Below are 14,180 nucleotides of genomic sequence, written 5' to 3'. Positions count from 1 at the left end.
AAAAAGGCTATTTTGGTTTCTGGTGTTATATTGATGAACCTCAGAAACATACCGAGTCCTCCTGGACAGATAATCAGGCATCATACCATGTTCATTTTTGTAAATAAGATCAAATGTTTTGAATTTAATTCTCTGCCTTACTGTCATCAAATTCAATGCCTCCAACATTGATCTGATTGATGTTCTTCTATTGCATCTGAGAACCATTCTCATTCCTCTATTTAAAACTATCTGCAGTCTTCTGATGGCATTAGACTTCAAATTGAACAAGAGAGATGCACAGTAGTCAAGGTGTGGCCGAACAATGGACCTAAATAACATGCATCTAGTCTTCATATCTATTTTACTGCTCATCCTAGAAATGAACTGAATCTTCTGTGCAAGTTTCTTTACTAAATGATCCGCATGAGGCCCAAAATCGAGACTGCCATCGAGTATAATGCCTAGGTAGTTGATTGAGTCAACTTTCTTCAATATATTGTCTTCGATTCGGATTACTAATCTCTCTCCATTAATGATTCGCAATATGTTCTGCTTTCCAAAAATCATGTAACTTGATTTATTGAAATTGACCTTCAGTTGATTGTCGTTTAGCCAGTCACTCAGAAACTCTAAATCTTCGTTAAGTAAAGAACTAAACTAAAAGAACTGAATTACATGAAAATAGCTATTGGACAATTTATTAAAATCCAATTCAGCTTTAAGAAGGCATGATGTTTTCTCCTTCATCACGTTCTGCTATTAAAGTTCCATAAAAGAAAGTAGGTCCACATTTTGCCTTTGACTGATGCATACTGAACTCCAATTTTTCTTGGATGCTACAAGGTTAGGTAATCACAACCTTTCAGTTTTCTGATAACATGTCAATCTATATGGAAACAAATGGATATTTTTTTTTCAAAATCGTGTGGCACATGCCAACGGATACTCCAGCCACTTGAGATAAAACCTGAACAGAGGTTTGTCGAGCTTCTGTCATGATGTTTTCATTATTGCTGAACTCTGGAGTTTTCTTCTTTGGTCGACCACTTCCTTTTTTGTTTGAACATACCTGTTTCGTCAACACATCGCAAAACAGTACAATGGAAAAATTCATACTTAATAATCTACAGCAACATAGGCTTCTATGAAGTCGCCCGAACAGAATATTTCCATTCTCATTCAATTTTCTTTCCAATTTTGAAGTAGGATTCAATAGTAAAAGCCTTTAACACGTCCGTAAAAACCATCTTTATAATTTGCTCATAATTTTAATTCAACAACAATCCAAAATGCTAAAATGACAGTTCACCTGGAAAATAGTATAGCACGAGCTAAGAATTACGTTTAGGCACGAAATATCGACGTTCAAAATTCCATAGCCTACTTGACGACGAATTTTTTTGAACGCACGTTATTTTTCGTCCGCCGATACTTTTTGTGCAGGGTCTGGAGGTTCTCAGAATGGGCTATTTTCCTAAAATTCAAAATATATGTCATTAAAGTCCTTATAACTCAAGTATATCGAAATATATTCTTTTCGAATTTTGAAATATTTCATTTTGTCTGTATTCTCTTACGAAAATTCTGATTTCAGAATTGCTCCCTTAGGAACATTCTACGTCATTTTCACAATCCGGCAACGCCTATCGAGTCAATAATGGTCCTGAAAGTTTTCTGGTCACCATAGATATAATGAATATGAAGTTTGGTGATTATATTCGACAAGAAAAATAAATAATGACACAAAATGTCATTGTTTTAAAACGGTCATAGACATAGAGACATGGACTGAGCAATGTCAGCATGAAATTGGCTTTTTTATAGAAAGAGAGAAATGATCGTCGGGCATTTACCTGTTTCTTTTCTGTTCTCATAGAGGTGAGTGTGGACCAAAGAAAATTCTAGAAAAAGACAACTGCATGCCCGATGTTCAGTTTCTCTCTGTCACTTTTTTTGACCGTATTTCATGCATGGATAGGGAAGGCACAGTCCATGTATATATGACTGCAGAAGGTATGAATACAGATCACGGAAACAATTTTTTGTAATCTGTGGATATATAATTTCTTGATGTTCTTGATCGGTTCCAATGTTATCGTATCGACAAAAATTAATCGACTTTAGGCATTCTACGTCACAAGCTGTATTTCTGAAAGTTTTGAATTTTGAATCGAATCTTTTACGTGTTGGATAACTAATGAAAAAGTGTTTCCATCAATAATCTTAAATTCGATTTTGGCGTTTTAGGAAACTTGCCCATTGGCTTAAATTGAAATATACGCCGAATTCTGAGAAACTCTAATAATATATAAATAAATCAGTTTATCGAATGAAGTAATTAATTAATTGGCGAAGGTGACGAAAACGGAGATAGTTCTCATTTTCCGATTTTATAAGTGAATGGAAATTCTTCAAGATATCTATGAAATTTTAGTTCTGCCAAAAAATGTGTTGGATAGGGGTGCCCTCTCGGAAAGAAATTTGAAATATTATTAAAATTACAAAGTGATTCAAGTCTGCATGTTTGAAAATTAACAATTTTAGAATGAATTTTAATTTATGGCATCTCACTTTCTCGGATCTTACGGAAATACACAATTCGACGAACTATCGTTGTCGTAGTAACTACCCGAAGTTTACAGCTGTCATAAATTATATTATGTTGACAGGCACCCACTGGAATGAAGTCTCTCAAATTAATGAAGAACCTTAACAAATCTCTTTAGTTTATCCCTCTTTCTCAAGCTCTTATTATTTTTTGGAGCCTTGTTTTTTTTCTTGATTTCTATTTTTGAGTATTTATTTATCTGAGGATACATTAGTTGGTTCTGTACCTGTTGCTACCGATTAAGGGCCGTTTTCAAATAACCTATCTATCCATCGTTTCAGTTAATGAAGATAGAAAAAATATATCTGATTTATTTCTTATATCTATATGCAGATTCCTCTAACGTCAGAAACTGAAGCAAGGGCGACCTCTCATTATAGGCGAATCTGTCCGCATAGGCGAATCAAAGGGCTTGCTGCTACTAATAATAAAAACGCTCTTCATTAATTCAACATCTAGTCACAACATTAAGAACAATAAGAGAATAAGTAATAACTATATCAAACAAATAGGGATGTTAACTTTCATATTAATTTGAATGTTCTTTGGACGATTCATAATTATTGTACTTTTTATCTGGTAAGATAATCAGAGTTGATCCCGATGCTGAGCTGGTTCGAAATGTATCAACATCGAAGTGGTTTCTATTTCTAGTCTTGCATTCGTGAACCTCAAAAATATATGTCATCAAATTTAAGGATGTCAGCATCAATGTTATCGGTTTTCTCCTATTACAGATCAATGCAATATCTACTCCATTTCACTTGAGATCGAATAATAAAGATGTGCGAAAATCCAAGTGGGGCAACACAATTGAGCTAAACAATTGTTATTTGGTTTTTGAATCCGTTCTAAAGAGTGCGAGGATCTTGTGATTCGGCCGATGTTATGGTGGTATTCATATGGTTGTCAGATTTTTTTTCCAGATTAATGGGTATCTTTGTTATTCCAAGTGAATCACACTGTACATTTTGTGCCTTTCGGAATCCCTGGAATACTGAATATTTTTTATGTTCGCTCTACCTAATTTGCCTAATATATTCAGATGATACAATGATACAACTTTGACTACTGACATTGAGTATTAAACTCAATGCTACTACTCAAATGTGGACATAGCTCTAACATGAAACAAGTATTCAAACACTTTCAAATTAAACGAGTTAATTCAATCTTAACCATCTAAGGGCCAATGTCACCAAGGCTCGGTTGTTCAATTCTGGTTTAAACCGATATTAAAGTTAATCCTGGATTAACGTGACAGATTTGAACGGAAATGTCAAAATTAATCCAGGATTAACTTTAATCACGAATTGAACAACCGGGCCTAAGGATATAAGATATAAACTGAGATTAGACGTAACTGGCCTTAAGGTAAGAAACTCGCCGATTTATGTCGATTACACTGATAAGCTTCAGTTAAAATGGAGTGTCTCTGTGTTTTGTGGTTTATTTACCCTCCTAATAATTCACTTCATAAACAAAACAGATGTCAATGTTAGAAACAGTTTGTTCGAAATTTAAACAGTGTTTAAGTTAAGCAGAGTTATCATCGTTAAGGTGAAATTGGCCCTAATTGCATTATTCAACTTCACCGAAGGTAGTTAGGTAATGTAATATCTTCGTAATTATGGCATTTAGGTATAAAAACAAGACCAAGAATACATAAGGTGATCCTTTTGAAATAACGAATTCACTAAGATTATTCCGAAAAAAGGAAAGTTCTGACAACAATAGGTAGGGGAAAGTCAGGTAGTACCGGACATGATACGAAAAAATAGTAAAACATAAATTTATTCTCGAAGTTTTCCAACAAACTTAGTTTGAAATGATTATTCCACATATACTTCACATGTCCTGAAAAGGTACAAACATACACTTCATAAAATAAACATAGGTACATGGTACATCGTTCAAAGAAAATAAAGTGAACATTTTGAATTTCTTCAAGACTAGCGGGTAACATAGGACAAGAAAAAAAATTGTAGATAGGGGAGACTGGGGAGGGTTGATACGTTTTTTGGAATTTTTATTCTGGAAACTGAATTATATGAAGAAGCAGGACTTTTCTTATATTATATAATTCTTCAATTAATAGTTCAACAAAATAAATATAGAAGTCGCAAAACATAAACATCTTATTCTGTACAGAGCGTTGAATACAAAAACATGCAAACTGTCTCAAGCCTCCCCACATATGGGAGGATTGATACGATGTACTGGGAGAGTAATCGAGAGGATTATTCAGCTCAGTAGGTAGGTCAGCAATGATACTGGCTTGCTTTGGTCCTATAGGTGTAGAAAAATCAGGAAATTGTCAGTTAGTCACTTCCACACAAGAAAAGTCGGCCTCGTTAAATACATGGGGATTGTACGGTTTTTAAAAATCCCTTTGATATGTTGGATGGTGAAGACGCCTTCATGTAGGCCTATCCAACTAGCTACGGAATATTTTTTGAAGATTATACATGTATCAGGCCTCCCCACGACAAATGTCTCAAACCTCCCTGAAAGCAATTTTTAAAGTGATTTATGTTTTCATCTTATACCCATATATTTTGAAAAGCGAATAAAACTGTAAATTGAGTAGTTTTATGCATATTTCCCAGTGAAATGTTTGTTTATGCCGAAGAATTAATGCATGATCATAAAACCCTTAGGTAACTTGAGTAAAAACTTACAATTTCTCACCTCGAAACACTCTTCGTTGAATATTTCACAAACAAACTACTGTTAGCCTTACATATTAATGTCACGCAATGCCCTCTGCCAAAGAATAGTGTTCACTAGTATAATACTTTTGAAAACGGCTGCAGATCGCGGATATAAGCCTGTATCAAGCCTCCCCATGTATCAATGCTCCCTAGTCTCCCCTACTGCTGAAAAAAGCTAAATTTCAACAATAATAACACCTGTAATACGTATGACCCTCATCTACGTCAGAGCATCCTTCATAGACCCATCCACAACCTTGGTTGTCTCTGCTCACAACACTGGACCCCGTCTCCGTCGAAATTTTCATGGCAAATGAGAAAATGAGTTTCCTACTCTTGTGTTCTTTCGTTTGGATGAAAATTTTAGTTTGCGTTTCATTTTGATTCAAACTTTTTTTCACTTCTTTAGCCTCATTTTCATTTTTCTCTTCCAAGTTATTTATAATGGAGTGCAAGTGAGCACTTTTTTTAAGTATTTTTTTTAACTATTCTGTGTTCTGCAGCATTCGAAACCGGCAAAGTTTCTTCGAGATTATCACAAACATCTTTTTGTGAATTTGTTCATCAAAAATATTTTCTTTTTGACCATTGGTTTCTGATTTGTGGATTGTGTTGAGCATAAAGTATCTTGTTTGTTGATCTTTGTTGGAGTATTCTGGTTTTGAGGATTTTTTAGAACCTAGTGACTTCGGCATTTTTATAACAAAATATTGAAATTATTTTTGTCCGGTCATGACCGACATGCTTGCGTCCGGTGACACCCGACATGTACCTTGCAATCAATTAGCCATTTACTGGGGAGATATTTGAAATGCACGGTAATTGTACACGTTTTTATTCTCACTACTCATTAATGCTTGCACTATGCCTAGGAGACCATCTGAACACCTACCAATCCAGAGAAGAGAGGCCTTAAAGATTATTCTGTCCATGTGTCAATCACAAAAAATGACAATTTAACGTTTATTTTTTAAACGGCTAAAAATATCAAGGTCAACTAAAGATATATTTGCGCTTGTATAGAATCAGTTCGTTTGGCCATTCAGAGGAGGGGGTGAAATGATAAATTCAAGAAAACGACGAATGTCCGATGATACCCGCTGTCCGGTGCTATCCGACTTTCCCCTATACATACTTCTATAATATCGGCCATACCACTCCTTAGTACTTCCTTCAAAATATTTTCGTTGATCCAGATTATGAGATCATCCCCATTGATTTTGCCGACCCTATTTTCACTTTCGAACAGCATGAAGTATGACTTACTGAAATTTAAAATCATCTGTAATAAATCAACTTCAAATAAAAGTTGTTAGGTATGAAGGGAAAAAGAGAAAAGATATTTTATTACAACCTTGACCTTGACTTCAAGGTTATTTCAAGGTCAACTTGATTTTTTTTATATGGAAAGATATATTTTTTAGTGCATTCATATTTTTCATGAACTTTTTTTCAGAAACTTTTCTTCATCGGATTTCAATTATTATTATTTTCAATTTTTTGCCAACTGTTTGAATAAAATTCAATTCAATATTTTGAATTCGGATGGAAAAAGTTTCGAACAAGAGTGACTAGTGACTACTTCTTTTATATGCACCAAAAAACTCGCCAAAAAATATACCTTCCCATTCAATAAAATCAAATTTCTGAGATAATTTACTGTCTCACTCTGTATAATAGAGGAGATTTATTCTGCTAAAATTATCTTACTATTTTTAGTAGATATAAGTACATATATGTATTTATTTTCATTCATTTCTTTGAGTGCCAGCAAACACTGAAATCCAGTTACTGTAAGAGTGTACAGAGTTGCTGCATTTGAAAAGCAGCGATTGTAATTATAATGCATTAACTGTATCAAAACGGACAGTATATGTCCCGCTGAACTGTGCAGTACAAACTGCATTTTCGATATATTTTGATAAACAGCTATACCTGCTGCGTTGCTGCACTTCAAATACAGCGATGGTTTTGCAGTAACTGTACAAAAAAGAATGTTTCGTAAACATTTCATTCTTTCAATGCCAATTTTTAGTAACGAATGGTATTACTCAAATATCTGTTTTTTTAGGCCACTAATTAGGACCCAATTTGTTTCGTTGGAATGAGTTCTATAGCATTATAAATTTTTGCGTTATTCACTATTTTCTTCATTTTACAGATCTCCTCATCTATGAAAACCAAAGAGTAGGTACTCCGGATGAGGTTTAGAATTAAATTCTAAACAAACTCCTTTAGGAGCGGCTCCTCGAAAGCAAGCGCTGCTTTGTCGTAAATCAGATGTGTCATGATTGAGGTAGTTTTATTATTCAATAGAGAGAAAGCCGACAAGTGTTTTTGAAAAAGGTTGTTTGTGTACATCTATGTCTAAAAATATCCAAATGCACTATTTTTCCTATCGGTTCTCCAGATTTGAATATTGAAAGAAGGGAATTCGTTTTTTCCGAAATGAATTTGTTTCATGCTTTTTTGTACAGGGTGGGCAAAATTCAAAATTCGTTGTCTATCGAGGGGATCTCGGGAACTATAGCAGCTAGAAGAAAACGAATGACATACATTCTCGAGCTCTTTTTTCAGAACTAATCCAATTCTGAAAACAGAACCGGCCTATCATTTCTAGATTTTGAGTTATAAACAAAAATTGGGATTTTGACTATTTCGAAGAGTCCTCATAACTTTTTTGTGTTTAAATTTACTGGAACTTGAACCTTGAACAAATTCAATGAAAGTTTGCATTTAAAAAAACGAAAGTTCGCCTAATGTTTCGAAATGAAAAATATTTGGTGCCCGTCACTGAATTCTACGTGAAAAAGGACCTGTAGAAGGTTCAAATTTCAGATCTGTAACTTCAAAGACAAAAAATATATGACAACTTTTTGAAATCGACCAAATTTCATTTTTTGCTGAAAACTCAAGAACGGTTTTAGCCATTCTTTGTTTATTTGTATACTCAAAAAGATCTCGAGAATGTGTCATCCGTTTTCTTCTAGCTGCCATAGTTCTCGAGATTCCCTCAGTAGAATTTTGCCCACAGACACCTGTAAGCAATCACATAAAAAGAAAATTGAATTATGATTATTACATTTCACTTGATATATAGAGTATTGTCTTTATATAAAGCTTAAGACTTAAGTCAGATAGAAATGCTATTCCTCAAGTTCATATTATACAAGGTGATTATCAGATATTTTTGGAAGAGTAATCATAATTTTATACGGAAAATTTGCATGTTGGGGTTGTCGACAAATATTTTCAGACCTCTGCAGCTTCCAGTTATATACCGTATACAGCCTACTACCATTGACTGTTGAATACTCCAAGCTACTATGTAATTCCTTATTCAAATAGCAAACCTAGTATATCTTCACATCGTTAAATCACTGATTTGATGGCAATTTCAACTTGGGTGAAATTTATGAGTTATTGGGAATCTTATTTGAAAAATTTTGGAAACGGGAGGTCTAACCCAGGTGACCATATCTCATAACAGTTATGAAGCAGAAATGTATCCCACGCTCCTTGTTTTATAACAGATATATCACACTAAGAGTACAAATACAGAGCGCTTATGTAGCAGCTATGCTCCTATGTCCGCCTCAAACAAGGAACACATCTCCTTTCTGAAAGGAGCATAAATAGTTCAAACATGGATCATGCAAATATTTGTTTCATGGGAGATCTATATATATTACTTTCATGTGCTATGTTTATTATGTTTCATTTGTTATTGAAAATGCTTTCAAAAAAAGAATTAAAAATTATGGAAATTAATATCAACTATTGCAATATTGAACTCGTATTTTGATTTTTCAAATAGTGTATATTTATCGATCATTTTTGAAAATAAAATTGATTATTGTTCTCCAAGAAAAATTAGGGCATGTCTTTCTGGTCTTTGCACTTTCCTGCATTCCATGAAAAAAATAATCAACAGTTCATTAATGCAGGAAAGTGCAAAGACCAGAAAGACATGCCCTAATTTTTCTTGGAGAACAATAATCAATTTTATTTTCAAAAATAATCGATAAATACACACTATTTGAAAAATCAAAATACGAGTTCAATATTGCAATAGTTTATATTTCCATAATTTTTCATGCTTGAAAAGAATACTATATGCATATTTCATATCTTTCTGAAGAGAATTTTTAATATAAGTATATGATTTATTCATTTATTTCTACATATGAGGTACATGCAACACGTGAGGAAATAACTTATATCGAAATTTACACCAAACAGGACATTATTTATTCAAATATAATTTTTATATGCTGGATATAATAAAAACATAGCCTATTATGTGTTATAGGACTGCTATGAAAATACGAGAAATGATTTATTGACCTACAGTTCGATATCCATATCACTTTAATTCTTTTCAGTAATTCACCATTTCACTGGAAAATCACTATGATACACAAATAACTTATCAAACGTTCAATATCTGCACTTATTAACTTTGAGTAATCCATTATTCAACTGACAAAACGTCTAAATGATAATAAATACATATCGAAACGACAGCAGTATCAATAGCATTTCTCACAATCCTCCATATTTGTTTACGTTTTACAGCGCCCTCGACGGTAGTTAAAACGCTTATGGTGTCATGCTATGTTCATGATCTCAAAATGATACATGGCAAATAAAGAACAATGTTACAAATATGTTACGTGGATATCAGGGAGCGGGAACATGAAATTTACAAAATGTGGATATAATTTCGATACAGCACAGGTACATCTCAAATATCGCATCAGACACGTAATGGTTACAGAAAACTAACACATAACAAAGTTCCCCATTCGATCTCCCAAGAAAACATAACAGATATGTTACTGGTCACTTGGGAATTTTTCTGTTGGAAATGTTTATTCGAATGAAAGAACATAATTGCATTCATCAAAACTTGAGATTTTCAAATTGAAACTCATTATTTGAGTCGATTCTACGTAAAGAAAGTGAAAACATTTAGTCATCAAGGAAAGCTACCCTTTCTCTATCCTTTCAGAAGTTTAAATGGACGTACTTGATTCTGAAGACTTATTTTTCATCAAATAGTCTAACCCATCAATATGTTCGATGATCTGCGGTATCTATACATGCTCGTGACAACGTGTCGATCGCTTACTCGTCTTTCGCCAAGATTTCCTAAGTGCTTAGTAATCCCCAGAGGTACTCGCGATGCTTTAGTTCTCGGGAGAACTTTAAGGAATACTAATCTTGGGAGCATAAAAAGACTTTAAGTGCTTTCACAAGCACTGAGCACAATGCTCAGTGCTTGGATGTAATCCAATGGATGGATGGATAAAATCCTTTCGAAGATATTGATTGTTGCAACACTAAATAGTTTTTATTCAGGTCTTTTTGTCTTTTATCATTATCATTTAAATACGATGTGATCCAATCCAGTATAGTTTTCCTAATTCCTCTAATTTTCGGTCAATCTTGTCGATTGTGAAGTGCTGATTATTGATTTTCTGTCGTAACTGCTGAATGCATGTTTTGCATTGCCTACATGCACAGTTCTGAAATGGGAAATAATAATTTGGCAAGATTTAGATAATTTCCTTATGAATATATGGATTAAAGTGAATTTGTGAACTTTTGTTGTACATCTTGTACGTCTTTAGTTTTTTTTGCATCTGTATGCTATTGCCTTGAATTTAAAACCAACTGCTCTAGCTTGAAAGAAAACGTCATTTCTGGCCCAACCAAATATTTAAAATTAATACTGCTCCCAGCTCCAACTAGTTATTGAAAAAGTAGGAAATATGCGATTTAGGCAAGTAACAGTGAAAGTTCGGACATTCAATAAGAATTTCAGAATGGTATGATACCTACTTCATACCATTCAGTTCAAATTTGGAAAACCTTTATTCATTTATAGGGGTTAATTAAAAAGGCTACTTTTCCATTTCGAAGGAATACCTCATTTTTTCATTTGATCTCTATAATCCACTGAAAATTCTAATTTTTTTTTCATTCGACATACCTCATACCTTTATAACATATTGAAAGATAATAGAAATATGACATTTATTATCAATTCAAATATATTACATCATGTAATATCTTTGTATGAATTCAATCAAGGTCAGAATCTCAGCTATTAAAATATCAGATTTCGTTCAAAATTATAACGGTACATGCTACCTACTCAAACTACACCTTGCACAACCCTGGTGTCGTGTTAGGAAGCTTCAGCCTCCCACTTACAGCCCTTTGTGTGGGATTTGTGGAATATGATTGATGTACGGCAATATAGTAACTGACCACCTTTTTGACCCAAATTTAATCCCTATTGCAAATAGGCTCGCAAATGTTTGACCTATATTGAGTTGTCCGACCAACTGTCCGTTATTTCTCATCGTCCGTCGGCAGGGGGCATAGAAGGGTTGTGTGAAACTAACCGAAGTAACTGTAAAAACCTTTGTTGCCGACTGAATGGGTGACGTGCGTGAAGATCCTTAGAATTTCACTACAGTAGATAGGTAAAGCTTAGATGAATTCCGCAGAGGAACTTGGAGTAGAGGCGCCAAATGATTGCAGCACAAACATCTCAGAAATATTTTTACATTTGTTTACTATTCACAAAGTTTGGTCTTCTCTAAGTCGTGTATCATATTTTCCAGTATAATCTGGAACTGAAGGAGTATCCAACTCGCGATATAAAGGGCCTGTTCCTTTGCTGGTTTTACTGGCCAGCAATCGAATAACAATAGAACTCGAACGACTGGGCCAATAGGCATCGTCTCTGAAATACTGACAGTACTGTTCAGGAATATCGGAACAGACGGATAAGCTACTCATAATTTGTATATTGAAACCGTACTTCGAAATTCAAACATTAATTTCTTGAAAAATTGAGAGCTTTCATGCAATTGAATAGTAATTATACAGAGTTGGACATAAGTCTGCAAAAGAGTTAATTTTTCTTCAACTAATAACTCAAAATGAAAACGCTGAAACCAGTCAATTGATTTATAATTATGTACTCTCATTTTCTGGCACTTAAATTGAGTGCTTTTCTTTACGTATACAGGGTGTTTATGAATAGGTGCGGAAGAATTTGAGCAGGAATGAAGTTGATCAGACATCCAATGGGAGAAAGAAGTCAATCAAAAAAATTTTGCTGGTGTTCCCTATAATTGCAAGGGGTGGAAAAACCCACCCCTAAAATTCGTTAAGCAATACAATTTTTGATAGGAAGTTCTCAGAAAGATTAACATTGGGATTCAAATTGTTGAGTCAGGAGCTAGAAGAAAAAATTGAATACAAAACTTGTCTGCAATCGATTATTTTTTTTAGCCCACCTCAATATAGGGTGATCAGTTTTTTCTCTGTTGGTATCAACTTTCTCATTTTAAATGGAACACCCTGTATATTATTGCATTCTTGAATTCCTCGTCAATTTTTAAGTCAACTCTGGTTTATCCATCGGTCCTATATAGCACCGATTGTGAGAGATTCGACTTTTTCCTAAAATTTTGACAGCTGTAGGTGCTCACTAAAATAGCTGATAGTAGTTTTCTATTGAATGCATCAGAACCAAATTTTGCCCAGCTCTTGTCAACATATTGCATCATACGTTACATCTCTATTTTTAGCAATCTGATATACAGGGTCTTCAAAAATTGAAGTTAAAAATTCAAACAGAAGTTCAATCAAAACTTAATTTCTTCAAATGGCAACCTATATTTTTTTTATTAATCATGAAGAGCAGGATGAAATGAGCAAAAAATTCATTAAAACCTTTTCGTAAATATCAGAAATATGGAAGAACTAAGCTTTCCCCATTGTCACGAGGTAGATTAAGATATTTTCAACAGATTAAGATATATTTTTTATGGAAACTCTTATTGAAACACCAAAATATTCCCCGTTCCTCTATGTAAACAAACAAAAGTGCATTAACATTTTATTTACAAAATGGTCTGATAAGCTACATAATTTTGATTTTGAAAGAGTAAAAATTTTCGACTCTGAACCTGTATATAGAAAACGCTGTATAAGTGAGATGATATTTATAATAATAATAATAATAATAATAATAATAATAATATATATGCCGTTGCGAAGATTCTTCACCAAGAATTGGCACTAAAACACCAACTTCTAAGTTCGAAAAAGGTTTCTTATTACAATTACCATCCGGATGCTGTATTGGAAAATGAACATCACAAGCTCTATTGGGATCGCACAGTTCTCACAGACCGGAAAATAACCCACAATAGACCAGACCTCATATTGCTCAATAAGGATGAGGACACAGCACTTTTCATCGATGTGGCGATTCCAAATAATAACAATCTTCTAGATAGGCACACTGAAAAAATTTCAAAGTACAGAGATCTCGAGGAGCAAACCAGGAGACAGTGGAAGCTGAAAGATGTCAAGACCATCCCTATTGTCATATCATCTACAGGCCTGATACCGAAGAAACTACTAGAGAACTTGAGGAAACTTCAGCTGGACGAAAATATCTATGGAGTGATGCAGAAGGCGGTACTGCTGGGAACGGCGAGAACTGTACGCAAGTACATGGGAAATTCAGAGGAACACCGTCTGCTCCGACAGGAAGTGCGGACGGAGCAGGAATCCAACCTACAGCAGGGAGCCGAGGAGGGACCCGAACCCGACCAACACCACGAGCCCGAAAACCTGGAAAGGGCTCCAACAGAGCTTAATCCTTTTGATATCTGAGATATCTGGGATAAGTGAATTTTCCTCTGGAGAGGAGTGTGAAAGCCGCAAGGCTAAAGTCATAATAATATGATTTTATTTCCACAATTGCTAAAATTAACAAATTGAAACAAGTCAAGTTCAACCCAAAGCCCCGAAAACTATAATCTATTACAGAAATCCTTAAA

The sequence above is a fragment of the Coccinella septempunctata genome, chromosome 3 (assembly GCF_907165205.1).
Source record: "Coccinella septempunctata chromosome 3, icCocSept1.1, whole genome shotgun sequence".
Taxonomy (NCBI): Eukaryota; Metazoa; Arthropoda; class Insecta; order Coleoptera; family Coccinellidae; genus Coccinella; species Coccinella septempunctata.
This window is presented reverse-complemented; position numbering follows the sequence as displayed.